This window comes from Phoca vitulina, unplaced genomic scaffold, assembly GCF_004348235.1.
Source record: "Phoca vitulina isolate PV1807 unplaced genomic scaffold, GSC_HSeal_1.0 scaffold1, whole genome shotgun sequence".
Taxonomy (NCBI): Eukaryota; Metazoa; Chordata; class Mammalia; order Carnivora; family Phocidae; genus Phoca; species Phoca vitulina.
This window is the reverse complement of record NW_022589704.1, coordinates 54,851,064-54,868,445: the sequence shown is the minus strand read 5'-3', so window position 1 is coordinate 54,868,445 and position 17,382 is coordinate 54,851,064. Positions and strand designations below refer to the sequence as shown.

General features: G+C 38.8%; 1 protein-coding gene and 1 pseudogene across 2 annotated transcripts in view; one reads left to right on the top strand and one right to left on the bottom strand.

Moving 5' to 3' along the window:
• AGPS (alkylglycerone phosphate synthase) overlaps nucleotides 1-17,382 on the top strand; it is a 186,707-nt gene that overhangs the window by 42,336 nt on the left and 126,989 nt on the right. The gene's annotated exons all lie outside the window — the stretch shown is intronic.
• On the bottom strand, nucleotides 11,141-15,927 carry LOC116637514 (annotated as a pseudogene).

Sequence of the window (17,382 nt, the reverse complement as noted above, 5' to 3'; positions counted from 1 at the left end):
TTCTGTTGCTCAGCAGATTAGTATGTTAATTTCAACTCCAAACCAAATCAAAGTATCCTGAGTAGAGTTTACTTTTTTGACATGAAGTAGTAATTGCCCTCCCCCCATTAGTATTCTCTTTATTTGTTAGGCTTTAGGAGTAGTATTTAATTTTATCACTGTCCCACATCTGAGTTCAGAATCAATTGAGAATACATAGAGTATAGACAGGTGGAGATAAAAATGTCAGCTTTATTACAAATAAAGCTGGTTGGAGAATATGGCTTAGATTTGGACTGCCTGAATTGGATAGACAGTCACAGGTAATGCTGAACCACAGAAGGCCTCCCCTGCAAGGGCAGAGCCAGCTCCAGTAAGCCTTGTACATGGCCCTGAGAGAGACTGGAGTATAACCACTTTGTAGCTGATAGATTCTAAGGAGAGAAAAGGCTGACTCCAGAAGCCTGGTGCCTCTTCTCAGAAATTACTAACCAGGTAAATCACTCCTCCCATGAGAAGGGATGAGTGTGTGACCATTGGGGAGATACGACCAGGACAGTTACTCTTCTGAATTCCCTCCAGATTGGAAACTAGATGCCAGAGAATAGAGGTATTGCTGATATATTTTTGGGTAAATTAAGGGAAAGGGTTGAAAGCTTTATGGTAGGTAGTCTTCCACCTGCATCATTTGCATGTGTCATCCTCATTGCCTACTGAATACATTCCACAGTTTCCTTGGTCAGGACAGTTAAGGTCTTCCAGGGAAGCAGGTGGGCCTTTCTAGGCCTCTTACTTCCTTGATACCTACTATGTACTCTAGCTATACACCAGTATTATTGCTGTTCCCGGGACATGTCCTTCCTTTCCCCTTTTCTTTCTTTGATATGTTGATGTTTCCAAAGAATAGTACACATAGTACTGATGGTCCTGGGATAATTTGGGGTGGTACGTGGCTTACAATCTCACTTGGGTAGTTATAAATGTTTGTATATATACTTATTTTTTTTTGTTAAACTTTATTGAATTATTACGTAATTTATTATAAAAGTAAATGCACAAATCATAGGTTTACAGCTTAATTACTTTTCACAAAGTGAACACATCCATCTTACCGGTATTTAGATTAAGAAACAGCATTACCAGTCCCTACAAGCCTTCTTCATGTTCCTCTTCAACTCCCACTATAGTTTGGATTTGCTTGTTTTGAACTTTATATACATGGAATCATGCAATACATATTCTTTTTTTTTTTTTAATTTTATTTATTTATTTAAGAGAGAGAGAGCAAGAGAGGGGACACAAGCAGGGGGAGTGGGTGAGGAAGAAGCAGGCTTCCCGCAGAGCAGGGATCCCGATGCGGGGCTCGATCCCAGGACCCTGGGATCATGACCTGAGCGGAAGGCAGACGCTTAACGACTGAGGCACCCAGGCGCCCCCATGCAGTACATATTCTTTCGTGTGTGGCTTCTTTCCCTCATCATTATGTTTGTAATCTTCATCCATGTTGTTCTCTCTAGTTGTATTTTGTTTCTTACTGCTGAATAGTATTCCACTGGATGGATATATACTGTAATTTATACGTTATGTGTTTTTTTTAAGATTTTATTTATTTATTTGATAGAGAGCATGAGCAGGAGGTGGAGCAGAGGGAGAGGGAGAAGCAGACTCCCCGCTGAGCAGGAAGCCCAACTTGGGGCTCTATCCCAGGACTCTGGGATCATGACCTGAGCCAAAGGCAGACCCTTAACCGTCTGAGCCACCTAGGCACCCCATTCAGTTTATCCATTTTGTTAAGGATGAACATTTAGGTGGTTGCTAATTTTAGGTTTGAATAGTTATTTATTGATTTTAATATGAAGTACATACCTAGTGTTTTTATAGATATTGCTGCATAGAAATAGGCTAGGGGCGCCTGGGTGGCTCAGTTGGTTAAGCGACTGCCTTCGGCTCAGGTCATGATCCTGGAGTCCCGGGATCGAGTCCCGCATCGGGCTCCCTGCTCGGCAGGGAGTCTGCTTCTCCCTCTGACCCTCCCCCCTCTCATGTGCTCTCTCTGTCTCATTCTCTCTCTCTCAAATAAATAAATAAAATCTTTAAAAAAAAAAAAAGAAATAGGCTAAAATAATTAAAATAGTATTTAGTATATAATATGTTCAATTTTCTGAAGTATATCATTTGTTTGAGGTAATAAAATGCTCCTAGATACTAAATCATTCATTTAAACATTAAACTGACTTTTTAAACGCTGACCTTAAAGTCTTTGCAAGGTTCAAATGTTATTTATAAACTTGTAAGATCAGCTTAAAATCACAAGTCTAAATCTATAACTCAGTTACACATTTTAAATTTGTTACAAGCCATTCTTATGAGATCCTCTTCAATTTTGTAAGTGTATAAAAGATCAATTTCTGCATAGCTTTCTTGAACCAAAAACATTAACATCTGACTTTGATTCCCTTCTCAAGCATTTGTATATTTAATTCTAGATCTTTTTATAGTTGAAATAGGCTTACTCATTAAGGAAGGCTATTACCATTCTAGGTAGCTGCAGTTACTTTTGACAAGGGAGTTTTGCTGCTTGGGTGAGATTTGGAGCTGTAGGTATCTAATCACTCACTACTGTATTGCATGTAATATTTGTCCTGCAGGCATATCTGAAGTTACTAACCAGAGATTGGAGCTGGGATGCTGACCAAATTCTTGTTGGCAACTTCACTGGGCCTCTCCAAATTCTTTTTATAGTTGCCTTATCAGTGACCTCATATTATCAACTGGGGCGTGTTCATGTATTCTAGGACCTTGCAATGAAATAATATGAATTATTTCATTTGTTATATTCACAGTTTGCAGTTCCCACTCAGATTGTTTATGTGGTTGGATTTTGCATTTCTTCAACCTGAACTTTCCAGGAATCCAGCATCAGGGATATTAAAATAACATTCACTTGAATTCTATTCTGCTATCAAAGTTTATAATCAGCACTGTGCACTAGAGCTCTCTGTGATGCTGGAAATGTTCTGTAATCTGCTGTCCTATATGGTAGCCACTAACCACATGTGGCCATTAAGCACTTGAAATATGGCCATTGTGACCAAGGAGCTGAATTTTAAATTTTATTTAATTTTAATTAATTTAAATTTAAATAGGCATATGTGGCTAGTTTTACCTAATGTTGGACAGCACAGCTGTAAATTGAAATCTGACTCATTATCTGTCCTTTCTTGTTTCCAAATGAAGTTACCTTTCTGGGTTTTCTTTTCATTTTTTTTCTTTTATGATTGATTGATTCTCTTTTTTTTTTTTTTTTTTAGGTTTTTATTTTTTTTTTTTGTCAGAGAGAGAGAAAGAGCGAGCGCACAAGCAGGGGGAGCCGCAGGCAGAGGGAGAAGCAGACTCCCCGCTGAGCAAGGAGCCTGACAGGGGACTCCATCCCAGGACCCTGGAATCATGACCTGAGCGGAAGGCAGACTCTTACCCAACTGAGCCACCCAGGCATCCCTGAACTCTCTTTTGAATTAATTTATTCAAATAACTAATTCTGTAGTTATGCTGCTACTCTTAAACACATTTATCTCCTATGACCTTCACAACCACCCATTTTACAGATTAGTAACTGAAGTTCATAGGTGTTTGCCAGAAAACAGTCATTTGCTATAGTAAGTGGTAGGGCTTAGATTTGAATCCAGATCTTTTATCTCAAGTCTAGAGCTTTTTCCTTGATACTGTAATGATATCACCAGTTCTAGTCATTTTTTTCTTCACAGTCTTTCTTACATCCATTTTGTGCATTAAACAAGTTTTTATTGGTCATTTGTGTTCTAGGTGCTTGGGCTATACCAGTGAACAAATGGACAAAGATCTATTCTTTCATGGGACTTACATTCTAATAGGTGGAATAGATAATAACAGTAAATAAATCAATTATTAAGTGTGTTAGAAGGTGATAAGTGGTATGGAAAAAAGAAAAGAACAGAGTAAGGGGTTAGGGTTCACATTTTAAATAGGATATCACTGGAGAACATGACATTTAAGCAAATATTTGAAGGAGATGAGAGTGTTAAGCTATATGGATATCTAATTGAATGAGCATTCCGGACACAGGGATAGTATGTGCACATACCCTAAGAGAGGTACATGTGTGTTGTGATAGGAGAGTAACAAGTGTTGCTGGAATCAATTCATAATCCTCCCACCCCCACACTGTTTAAAGTGTGTACCTTTGAGACCTTAGCTTCTAATTTACCTGTCTCTTCTGTTTTAGTCAAGGTCTCTTATTCATGCTACATTTTCTAGCTTCCACAGCTTTCCTTGTGCCACTCTCTGGAAGATCTTTGCTTGCTTGAGACCAGGCTTCAGGGTCTCTGCGTTTTGGGGATCTTTTTATTTTTGAGAATTGAGGGAGGTGATACTGGGCTATTGTCTGTTATCTCTTCCCCATGATTTCCCATATTATAAATAGTAACTCTAAAATCATTGTTAAGTATCATGCGATATAATATCTAGGCCTGGAGACAATTCATTTAAATCAGCTAGATACCTCATGGCATCTTCTCATCTGTTTGAAACTTCCATCTACTCAAGTTTGTTGGCAATCGATTCCTTGTTTTCTACGTGCTAAGCACTGGGGAAGATTAGCACTTAGTTTTGCCTTATGGGACTTGTAGGTCTACTAAGGAAGACTGATTTGTCTTTTTTTTTTTTAATTTTATTTTATGATGTTATGTTAATCACCATACATTACATCATTAGTTTTTGATGTAGTGTTCCATGATTCATTGTTTGCGTATAACACCCAGTGCTCCATTCAATACGTGCCCTCTTTAATACCCATCACCACCAGGCTAACCCACCCCCCCATCCCCCTTCCCTCTAGAACCCTCAGTTTGTTTCTCAGAGTCCATAGTTCTATTACTGCAGGGTGCTAAGTGCTAGAATAGAGGCAAGAAGGGGGAGGAATGATGACTGGTACAGCAATGGAAGGGCATCTTCATTTCAAGGAAACATTGATTAGAAGGGTGGAGGAGTGCTCTTCTGTGTTAAGATGCTATGTGAAAATTCTTAACTCTGAGGATAAAAACTTTGATGAGAGCATTTGGATGAGAATAGAATCAGAAGAATTAGAGTAAGAGGTAGTGGACAATATAATAAAGAACTAGTATGGCAGTTGGCTCTAGTAATGTTGGGGGCCTTCAGCTACCTGGATAGCTTTCAGAAGTCTTATTCTGAGAGCAGAATATCTGGCAGTTAATTTACATTTTAAAAAAATCAGAGGGTACCTAATTTATGCTGAAATGTTACACATTTTGTTTGAAGAAAAAAAAATAATCAAAATGAAGACTAACGTTGAAAATAAGAGATAAACACTATAGCATCTCGGCATCTTTTAGATATAGCATATGTGTGTAGTCATGTTGTAATAATGTCTTGAAATCACCATTTTTCACTCACTATCTTGTGTATAACTTTCTATGTCAAGAAATAATGGGCAACCTCATCTTCAGTGACTCATCAAGTACTGCAGTATATGTAAGTACTATAAGTTCAGCCAGTACAGTATCACTTTTAATTGTTTCTAATCTTTCCCTATTATAAAGAATACTGTGATAAACTTTTTACAATTAAATCCCTAAAAATTTCCTTAAGGCATATTTTTAAAAAGGTCTTTAATGGGTTAAAGAACATTGGAATACATTATTCATTCATCTCAGTGGGCAGAGGCAGAAATAAAGCACAGTTGCTTGTTTGGATTTAATTTTGACCAAGAATAAAGAATTGGAAATTATTGGAATCCTAGGAGAAAGACTCCTATCATGTTTGAGCAGATTTATATCTTATAATTTAAGAAAGCAGCTTTCCAGAAATTCACATAAAAGGAAACGCAATGTTTTGGCCTGAGTTGCTAAGGGGAAACCAAAACATGACCACAGAGAGCCTAGGAAATATTGCTTAACTTTGCCTGGGCCTTGGAGGTGATGAGGAGTGGGAGCTGAGGCAACTGGCCAAGATGTTCCAGTTTATTTTTTAAATTTTTTAATTTTTTAAAAAGATTTTATGAATTTGTTAGAGAGAGTGAGAGCACAAGCAGGGGGAGCAGCAGAGGGAGAGGAAGAAGCAGGCTCTCCACTGAGCAGGGAGCCCGATGTAGGGCTCGATCCCAGGACCCTGGGATCATGACCTGAGCCGAAGGCAGACGCTTAAGGACTGAGGCACCCAGGCGCCCCGGATGTGCCAGTTTAAACACTTATTGTTATCAGTAAATATTGTACACTACATGCTTATTCAGATGGCTCATACTGTTTGGTCAAATCTTTCTGCATCTTGTGATGCACCTTAAGAATTGTAATGTCAGTAGTTTTCTTTTTGTCCCAACGTATTATTTTGAAAAAATTTAAACATATTGCAAAATTCAATTTTATAATGAACACTTTTATACCAACCACTTAGATTCTACCTATAACATCATACTATGTTTCCTTATCACATATCTGTCCATTAATTCATCCTTTTCTCCATTCAGTATTAGTCTGTCTTATTTTTGATGAATTTTTAAAGATTTTTTTTTTTTTTTTTTTTTTATTTGACAGAGACAGACACAGTGAGAGAGGGAACACAAGCAGTGGGAGTGAGAGAGGGAGAAGCAGGCTTCCTGCGGAGCATGGAGCCCGATGTGGGGCTCGATCCCAGGAACCTGGGATCATGACCTGAGCTGAAGGCAGACGCTTAACGACTGAGCCACCCAGGCGCCCCTATTTTTGATGAATTTTAAAGAAAATTAGTAGCTTTGGGGCACCTGGGTGGCTCAGTCGGTTGAGCGTCTGCCTTTGGCTCAGGTCATGATTACAGGGTCCTGGGATCGAGCCCTGCATCAGGCTCCTTGCTCAGCGGGAAGCCTGCTTCTCCCTCTCCCCCGCTTGTGCTCTCTCACTCTCTCTCTCAAATAAATAAATAAAATCTTAAAAAAAAAAAAAAGAAAATTAGTAGCTTCATTTTGAAGTGAAATCTCCTGTATTAGCTTTCACTACTATTGAGGGAACTTTTAAGTTAATATCTCTAACTCTTCAATCTCCATTTTCACATTTTCAATTATTGGACATTTTTATCTGAGAATGTCTTGGTGTTTTGACATAGTGGTAATCCCTTTTTGAAATAAAATTTTAAAAATCTATTTTTTGAAGTAGAACGTTCTACTTTTGTTCTTTTATATTGATCTTGATTTCGATAGTATTTTGTCTGCTTTGTCTTTGTAAAATATTTGTAGCTTCACACCATAATTATTAGATCTCTAGTTTGATTTTGGCTTTATTTCCAAGTTCTTTCCTGCCATCTGCCATTATTTGCAGAAAGTACATTCTAGTTTGCTATGCCTGTCTTCAGATTTCATACAAGTGGCAACCTTTTTTAAGAACGAATTCTTATTGTTAGCATGTGTGTTAATTAGAACTTTTGTTTAGAAGTATTAATTAATTTGAGCTAAGTGAAAAAAGAAAAGGGGAATTTATTGTAAGAGTACAGGGGCACCAAAGAACCCAAGGGCAGGAATGGAGCTTGGCCTCAGGATGGAATCAGAACTAAAACCCAGAAAGCCATCAGGTTTCTTGCTAGCATCACTTCTTGCTAGTATCTGCTACATGTTTCGCTAAGCAGATAGCTTTTTCGGCTCTTCTGTCCGAATGGTAAAATATGGTAACCCCTCTCCTCCCAGATGTTCAGCCAGTAGCAGCAAGTAATTGAACCATCTTGTTTCCAATAGCTGGGTCACATGTCTACATTGTTCTAATCAGCTATTGCCTAGAAAAGAGTGTGGTGATCTTAGTACAAAAATAGCTGCCCAGGCAGCTAAATGAACTGAACTTACTCTGGTTATCCTACTTAGAAATATGTCACAGCCAGATCATCTGCTCATCTTTTTTGATGATTCCTTCCCCAGAATCTTGCTCCATGAGTTATCCTTTTGTTTTCCTCTTGGGTTATCAATCTTTTTTTCCTAGTTGATGATGATTTTTTAAAAATTAAATTATAATTAACATACAGTTTTAGGTATACAATATAATGATCCAATTCTATATATTACTCAAGTGTGCATCAAGATAAGTATACTCTTAATCCCCATTATTTATTTCATCCATCCCTCTGCCCACCTCCCCTCTGCATCCACCAGTTAGTCCTTTGTATTTAAGAGTCTGTTTTTTTCGTCTCTTTTTTTCTTTGTTCATTTGTTTCTTAAATTCTACACATGAGCAAAATCATATGGTATTTGTCTTTCTTGACTGATTTATTTCACTTAGCCTTATACCTTCTAGGTCCATCTGTGTTGCTGCAAATGGCAAGATCTCATTCCTTTTTATGGCCGAGTAATAGTCCATTGTAATAATATCACACATCTTCCTTATGCATTCATCTATGGATGGACACTTAGGTTACTTTCATATCTTGACTATTGTAAATAATACTTCAGTAAACAAAGGTGCATATATCTTTTAGAATTAGTGTTTTTGTTTTCTTTGGGTTAGTACCCAGTAGTGGAATTACTGGATCATATCGAAATTATATTTTTAATCTTTTGAGGAACGCTATACTGTTTTTCAAAGTGTGTGCTGCACCAATTTGCATTCCCACCAACAGTGTACGAGTGTTCCTTTTCCTCTACATCCTCATCAACACTTATTATTCCTTGGGTTTTGATTTTAGTCATTCTGTCAGGTGTAAGGTGGTATCTCATTGTGGTTTTGATTTGCATTTCCCTGACGATTAGTGATGTGGAACAACTTTTCATGTGTCTGTTGGCCATCTCTGTGTCTTCGTTGGAAAAATGTCTATTCAGGTCCACTGGCCATCTTTTAATTGGATTATTTGGGGGGGGTGTTGAGTTGTGTAAGTTCTTTATATATTTTGGATATTAATCCCTTGTTGGATATATCATTTGCAAATATCTTCTTCCATTCAGTAGGTTGCCTTTTTGTTTTCTTGATAGTTTCCTTTGCTGTGCAAAAGCTTTTTACTTTGGTGTAGTCCCAATATAGTTTAATTTTGCTTTTGTGTCCTTTGCCTCAAAGAGACATACCTAGAAAAATGATTTGACAGCCAATGTCAACGAAATTACTGCCTGTGTTTTCTTCTAGGAGTTTTATGGTTTCAGGTCAGACATTTCGGTCTTTAATCTATTTTGCATTTATTTTTTGTGTGTGGTGTAATAAAGTGGTCCACATTCATTCTTTTGCAGGTAGCTGTTCGGTTTTCTCTGCACCATTGGTTGAAGAGACTGTCTTTTCTCCATTGTGTATTCTTGCCTCCTTTGTCATAGATTAATTAACCATATATGCGTGGATTTATTTCTGGGATCTTTATTCTATTCTATTGATCTATGTGTCTGTTTTTGTGCCAGTACCATAGTGTTTTGATTACTACAGCTTGTAGTATATTTTGCAATCTGGGATTGTCACACCCTCAAGTTTTGTTCTTCTTTCTCAGGATTGCTTTGGCTATTTGGAGTCTTTTGTGGTTCCATACAGATTTTAGTATTATTTATTCTAGTTCTTTGAAAAATGTTGGTATTTTAATAGGGATTGCATTGAATCTGTAGATTGCTTCGGGTAACATGGACATTTAAAAAATATTGGATCTTCCAGTCCGTGAGCATGGAATATCTTTTCATTTGTTTGCATCATCTTCAGTTTTTTTCATCAGTGTTTTATGGTTTTAGGAGGGTTAAGTTTATTCCTAGGTATTTTGTTCCTTTTGGTGTAATTGTAAATGGGCTTATTTGGTTATGTTTATTCCTGGGTATTTTATTCCTTTTGATGTAATTGTAAATGGGATTATTTTCCTAATTTCTTTTTTTGCTACTTCATTATTAGTGTGTAGAAATGCAGCAGGGGTGCCTGGGTGGCTCAGTTGGTTAAGCTTCTGCCTTTGGCTCAGGTCATGATCCTGGGGTCCTGGGATCGAGCCCCGCATTGGGCTCCGTGCTCAGCAGGGAGCCTGCTTCTCCCTCCCTCTGCTGCTCCCCCTGCTTACGCTCTCTCTCAAATAAATAAAATCTTAAAAAAAAAAAAGAAATGCAACAGATTTCTGTGTATTAATTTTGTATTCCGCGACTTGACTGAATTCATTTATTAGTTCTAATAGTTTTTTGGTGGAATCTTGAGGGTTTTCTATATATAGTAGAATGTCATCTACAAACACTGGAAGTTTTACTTCTTCCTTACCAGTGTAGATGCTTTTTATTTCTTTTTGTTGTGTCATTGCTCTGGCTGGGATTTCCAGTACTATGTTGAATAAAAGTGGTAAGAGTGGACTAATTGTTCCTGATCTTAAAGGAAAAGCTCTCAGGTTTTTACCATTGAGGATGATGTTAGTTGTGGGTTTTTCCATATATGGCCTTTATAATGTTGAGGTATATTCCCTCTAAATCTTGTTTATTGAGAGTGTTTATCATGACTGGATGTTGTATTTTGTCAGTTACTTTTTCCGCATCTATTGAGATGATCATATGATTTTTATCCTTTCTCTTGTTAATGTGATATATCATGTTAATTGATTTGCAAATATTGGACCACCCTTGCATCCGTGGAATAAATCTCACTTGATCATGGTGAATGATTTTTAAAATGTATTGTTGGATTTGATTTGCTAATATTTTGCTGAGTATTTTTGCATTTGTGTTCATCAGAGATATTGGCCTCTTGTTTTCTTTTTTGGTAGTGTCTTTCTCTGGTTTTAGGGTAATGCTGGCCTTATAAAATAAATTTGGAAGGTTTCCTTTTTCTTTTCTTTTTTTTTTTAAGATTTATTTATTTTAGAGAGTGCACGTGAATGGGGGAGGGGCAAGAGAGAGAATCTCAAGCAGACTCCCCGCTGAGCACAGAGCCCAACGTGGGGCTCGATCTCACGACCCAGAGATCATGACCTGACTAAATCAAGAGTTGGATGCTTAACCAGCTGGGACACCCAGGCCCCCCTCTTTTTCTGTATTTTTTTTTTTTTTTTTGAATAGTTTGAGAAGAATAGGTATTATGTCTTATTTAAATTTTTGGTAGAATTCACCTGTGAAGCCATCTGGTTTTGGGATTTTGTTTGTTGCAAGTTTTTTGATTATGCATTCAATTTCATTGCTAGTAATCATTCTCTTCAAAATTTCTATTTCTTTTTTTTTGTAGTTTTATGGTTTTATTAACACAAATATGATGTGCACAATAAGCTGTCTATTCATTTTCTTCGCTGCGCAGCCTGGCGTTGGGATTGGTGACTCTGATTGCCAGCTGGGCTGCTCTTTCCACAATAGCTTTGTGGTTCTTGGAGGAGACATTGTGAGCAATCTCTGCACAGTAAGATTTGTTGCACATCAGCAGCACTTCAAGCTCCTTGATGTTGTGGACTAGGAACTTCTGGAAGCCACTGGGCAGCGTGTGTTTTGTTTTCTTGTTGCTCCCATAACCAATGTTGGGCATCAAGATCTGGCCCTTGAATCTTCTGTGCACCCTATTGTCAGTGCCTCAGGGTTTCCGCCAGTTGCGCTTAATTTTTTTTTTTTTTAAGATTTTATTTATTTATTTGAGAGAGAGAATGAGATAGAGAGAGAGAGCATGAGACGGGGGAGGGTCAAAGGGAGAAGCAGACTCCCTGCCGAGCAGGGAGCCCGATGCGGGACTCGATCCTGGGACTCCAGGATCATGACCTGAGCCGAAGGCAGTCGCTTAACCAACTGAGCCACCCAGGCGCCCCCAGTTGCACTTAATTTTGACATAGCAGTCTGACTGGTGCCAGATGAACTTCTTGGTCCTCTTTTTAACAATCTTGGGCTTCACCAGAGGTCTGAGGACAGCTATGATGCCCAGTAACAGATGGCTGCCGCCTCTGCAGGCAGCGCCGAGGAAGAGAGCCTATTTCTTTCTAATTCAGTTTTGGAAGATTATATGTTTCTAGGAATTTATTCATATCTTCTGGGTTATCCAATTTGTTGGCATATAATTTTTTATAATATTCTCTTATAATCCTTTGTATTTCTGTGGTGTTGGTTGTTATTCTTCAGTTCTGATTTTATTTGAGCGCTCTCTCTCTCTCTCTTTTAATGAGCCTGGCTGAAGATTTATCAATTTTGTTTATCTTTTCAAAGAACCAGATCCTGGTTTCTTTGATCTATTCTATTGCTTTTAAAATATCGATTTCATTTATTTCTATTCTAATCTTTATTATTTCCTTTTTTCTATTTGCTTTGGGCTTTGTTCTTTTTCTACCTCCTTTAGGTGTAAGGTTAGCTTATTTATTTGAGATTTTTCTTGTTTCTTGAGGTAGGCCTGTAACCCTCTAATCTTCCCTCTTAGAACAGCTTTTGCTGTATCCCAAAGACTTTGGACTGTTGTGTTTTCATTTTCATTGTCTCTGTGTATTTTTGATTTCCTCTTTGATTTCTTGGTTGACCCATTCATTGTTTAGTAGTGTGGTTTAGCCTCCATGTATTTGTATTCTTTCCATATTTTTTCTTGTGATTGGTTTCTAGTTTCATACCGTTGTGGTTGGAAAAGATGCATGATATGATTTCAGTCTTTTAAAATTTATCAAGACTTGTTTTGTGGCCTAACGTGATGTGTTCTGGAGAATGTTTCATGTGCACTTGAAAAGAATGTATATTCTGTTTTTGAATGGAATGTTCTGAATATATCTGTTAGGTCCATCTGGTCTAATGTGTTATTTAAAGCATTTTCTTGATTTTCTGTTTGGATGATCTCTCCATTGATGTAAGTGGGGTGTTAAAGTCCCCTACTATTATCTTATTACTGTCAGTTTCTTCCTTTGTGTCTGTTAATAGTTGCTTTATGTATTTAGGTGCTTCCATGTTGGGTACATAGATATTTATAATTGTTATATTCCCTTGATGGATTCTTTTCTTTATTGTTATGTAGTGTTCTTTGTCTCTTGGTACAGTCTTTGTTTTAAAGTCTATTTTGTCTGATATTAATATTGCTACCTCAGCTTTCATTTGCTCCCATTTGCATGGTGAATGTTTTTTCCATCCCTTCACTTTTAATCTGCATGTGTGTTTAGTTCTGAAGTGAGTCTCTTATAGGTAGCAAGATGAGTCTTGCTTTTTTTTTTTAATCCTGTGTCTTTTTTTTTCAGTCACCCTGTGTCTTTTTTTTTTAATTTAAAAATTTTTTTAAATTCCAGTATAATTCACCCTATGTCTTTTGACTGGAGCCTTTAGCTTATTTACATTTAAAGTAATTATTAATAGGTATGTACTTATTGCCATTTTGTTAGTTGTTTTATGGTCGTTTTTGCAGTTCTTCTCTGTTCCTTTCTTCTTTTACTCTTCCCTTGCGGTTTGATGGCTTTCTTTAGTGTTATGTTTGAATTCCTTTCTTGCGGTGCCTGGGTGACACAGTTGGTTAGGTGTCCGACTCTTGATTTCGGCTCAGGTCATGATCTTAGGGTTGTGGGATTGAGCCCCATGTTGGGCTCCGGACTGCTGAGCATGGAGACAGCTAGGAATTCTCTCTCTCCCTCTTCCTCTGCCCCTCCCCCGTGCCCAGGCTTGGGTGCACTCTCTCCCTCTGGGCTTCCTGGATCTGGACGTCTGTTTTCTAACCCAGATTAGGGAATTTTTCCTTCAAATAAGTTTTCTGCCCCCTTCTCTCTCTCCTCTCCTGAGATCCCTATAATGCAAATGTTATTACACTTGATGATGTGGCTGAGTTCCCTTAACCTAGTCTCAGTTTTTGTTATTCTTTTTCTTCCTTTTTGCTGTTCTGCTTAGTGGCTTTCCATTACCCTGTGTTCCAGATTGCTGATCTGTTCTTCTGCCTCCTCTAATCTGCTGTTGATTCCCTTTGTGTGTGTTTTTTTTAAGATTTTATTTATTTGACAGAGAGATAGTGAGAGCAGGAACACAAGCAGAGGGAGTGGGAGAGGGAGAAGCAGGCTTCCCGCGGAGCAGGGACCCGATGTGGGGCTCGATCCCAGGACCCTGGGATCATGACCTGAGCCGAAGGCAGATGCTTAACGACTGAGCCACCCAGGCGCCCTCCCTTTGTGTATTTTTAATTTCACTTATTTAGTTCTTCATCTTTGAATTCTTCATCAGGCATATAACTTATCTCCATTTCTTTCTTTTTTTTTTTTTTTGTGGGCGTGGAGCCCAATGTGGGGCTTGAACTCACAACCCTGACATCAAGACCTGTGCTGAGATCAAGAGTCGGCCACTTAATTAACTGAGCCACCCAGGCACCCCTAACTTATCTCCATTTCATTTAGCTTTTTTGTTGTGGCTTTGTCCTGTTCTTTCATTTGGGACACAGTCTCCTGTCTCATTTTGTCTAATTCTCTGTGTTTGTTTCTATGTATTAGGAAAGTCAGCTACATCAATTGATCCAGAAAGTAGTGGCCTTATGAAGAAGAGATCCTGTGGTACCCTGCAGCTCAATGGTCCTTTTTCGTCAGAACCAGGCGCTTCAGGGGTTTCTCCTATGTGGGTTCTGTGTGCCCTGTTGTTGTGGCTGAGCCACATTTGCCTTCAGTCCAGTGGCTGCAGTGGCCCACTTTGCCTGTTGTGGGTACACTGGGCAGGGTTTGGTCCTTGTGTTGTTAAGGGACCAGTGTGGGGGCCACTGCTTGTGGTTGGGTAGTGTCAGCAGTCAGACCAGGTGCCTGCCCTCAGCCTGTCTGCTGGGGCTGTATTCACACTGACCTGCAGGGTGCTCTCCCCACACTGTCGCCTGAAAGGCTTTCATTTGTGGGCAGGGCGGGCCGTCAGACCAGATGCCTTCTCCTAGTCTAGGACTAATCAGAAGGGCACGTTCTCTGCACTGCCAGCTATAAGGTTCGCTGCTGGGACTGCAGGCACACTGGTGTGTGGTTATATTGCCCTCTCGCTAGGGCAGGAGTCACTTTGAAGTGGCACTGGTCCTTGTTGGGGTTGCTTGCAGGGAGAGTCAGGGCAGGAGATGCTTTGGAGGCACACCTGCTGAGTGGGTTGGGTTGGGTGGGGTGGATCCAAAGGAGAACATTTACAGGGTGCCTGGTACTAAGAAGATAGGTAGAGAGTGTTCTTGCTGGTTCCTGCAAGTGTCAGTCTATCTAGGCTGGGTAGGGGGAGAGAAATGGTGCCCGCCAGCATTTTTGTTGTTGGAGAGGTCTCCTAAGGATCTCTCCAGTGCACTTCTGAGATTAGTGAATAAACCTTCAGTATATCCCGGCGCTTTTCAAACTGCTGCTTCTATGCTGTATCTTGCTAGATTATTTGTTATGCTGGCCCTTTAAGGGTGGGGACTATTTTTTAATCTCTCTCTGGGTGTCTCCCAGAGCTATGCCGACTGTTTTTTTTTTTTTTTTAAAGTACCTAGAGTTAAGTCCTGCTTATTGCAAAAACTCCCTAAGTTAAGCCCCACTGGTTTTCAAAGCCAAATGTTATGGGGATTTGTCTTCCAAGGGCCTCCAAGCCTGGAGTGTTTAGGGTGGGTGTGATCTTTCCACTTCTCTGTGCTTGTGGTGTCCCTTCTGTTTGTGGTTAGTCTCTTGAGAGGGGGTTGGTGGGTTGGGAGGGAGGGGTGAGCAGGAGGGGTGGGTGTAGGGAGCAGAGTTTGGTTCCCAGTTATGTCTCTGACTCTCCTACCCTTTTTGATGTGGAAAATCTGTTCTGACAGTCTTTGGGTGGTTTTCAGAGTTAGCTGCACTTGTGTAGCTGTTACCTTAGTGTGTCTTTGGGACAAGGTGAGCTCAGGATCCTCCTACTTAGCCATTTTCCCAGAACCTCAGCAGTCTTTTTTTCTTTGTTGATTTTTCCTGTTTCTTAAAAGCACACTCAGATAATTTATTGAGATTGTTTTCAGCCTATATCACTCTTTTGAAGCAGCCCTTTTAAAAGCCATCAGTAACCTAATTATAAAATCCTTAGTCATTTTCCTGACCAGTTCCCAATACCTGGTACCTAATATCTCTTTCCTTAGCTCCCATGTTGCTACACTGTCTTGGTTTTCTTCCTACCCTTCTGGCCATGATTTTGCTGACTTTTCTTCCTTCTGCTTCCTAAGGATTTCCTTGAGATTAATTTTTTAGTCCTTTTTTTTTTAAACATTTTCTTTCTTAATAACCTCATCTACTTGGACTGTATTAGCTTTTACCACTATTAGGAGGAACTTTAAGTTAATATTTCTAACTGTCAGGTTCCATTTTCACATTTTTAATTATTGTACATTTCTATCTGACTGTCTTGCTGAATTCTCCAATCTAGTATGCATGTGTAAGGTTGTTATTTTAGCTTTCAATCCTATTACTCCACTATTTCTATTTATTTCTCCTGTTATTTAGACGCCTTTCAAGGCCAGTGTCTCGGTTATAAGGCCTTGCTGAGCTCCATTTCCTCTCTCTTATCCAGGCTGTTGATAGATCAGATAGATTCTATCTATTAGCTGTGATTGTCAAGACACTTTTGTTTTTCTCCCATTGACACCAACCTAGATGCAATCTTAATTGTCTCACATCTACTCTGGATCTTCCTTTATTTTTCCCCTTCAAATGATTCTCCATTCCATTACCAGACCAATCTTTGTTCAGAGAAAGTGTGAGTAATTGTTACCTGCTAGTGCTGTGCTACATTCTAACATTGCAAAATTTATTAACAACCCAGTAGAGATATATAGACAGATATGTAGAAGATATGACATAGTAAATGCTATAATCAGTGTAATACAGAGGGAGCCATAAATTCTTCCTGAGGAAGATAGGAAAGGCTTTATAGGAAAAGTAACTTTTGGACTGGTTCTTGATGGATACAAAGGAGTTTTCTAGAGGGAGAAGGGCATTTCAGACGAGGGATGTATATATATATGTATGTAAGTACAAGAACAGGCAGACATAAAAGGTCATGGTGTGTATAAGGAAATGTGATAACTTTCAGTGTGGCTGGAAGAATAGTTGTTAAGGAAGGTAAAAATGTAGCTTGGAGCCATTGTATGCTATGTTAAAGAATTGGAATTTCATCCACATTGGAGAGTAGCAAAATTTTAAAGCAGATACTGTTAGATTTTTACTTTTGGTGGCAGTGTGAAACATAGAAAATACTGTTTTGATCCTATTGCTCCCTATTAATTATTGAAGTAATAAAGCTTAATCCCTTAATTTGGCATTCAAAGTTCTGCTATTCTCCATGACTTTCTTGCATATGCTCTATGCTTCAGCCAATTTGGGCTATTTACTAGCATGGGAAAGTCCTTGTGCTTTTTTGCTTCTGCTTGATTATTGAATTTTCCAAAGCAACTGGAAGTGAAGCCTTCTCCTCTCAGCTAAATGAATGCTATATTCTCTGAGCTTTTGAATCAATGAGTACATTGAAATCATAGTTTGGTAATTAAGAAGTGTTGCAGCCAGAAGACCAAGATTTAAATCCTAGTTGTGTCATGTACTGTTTGT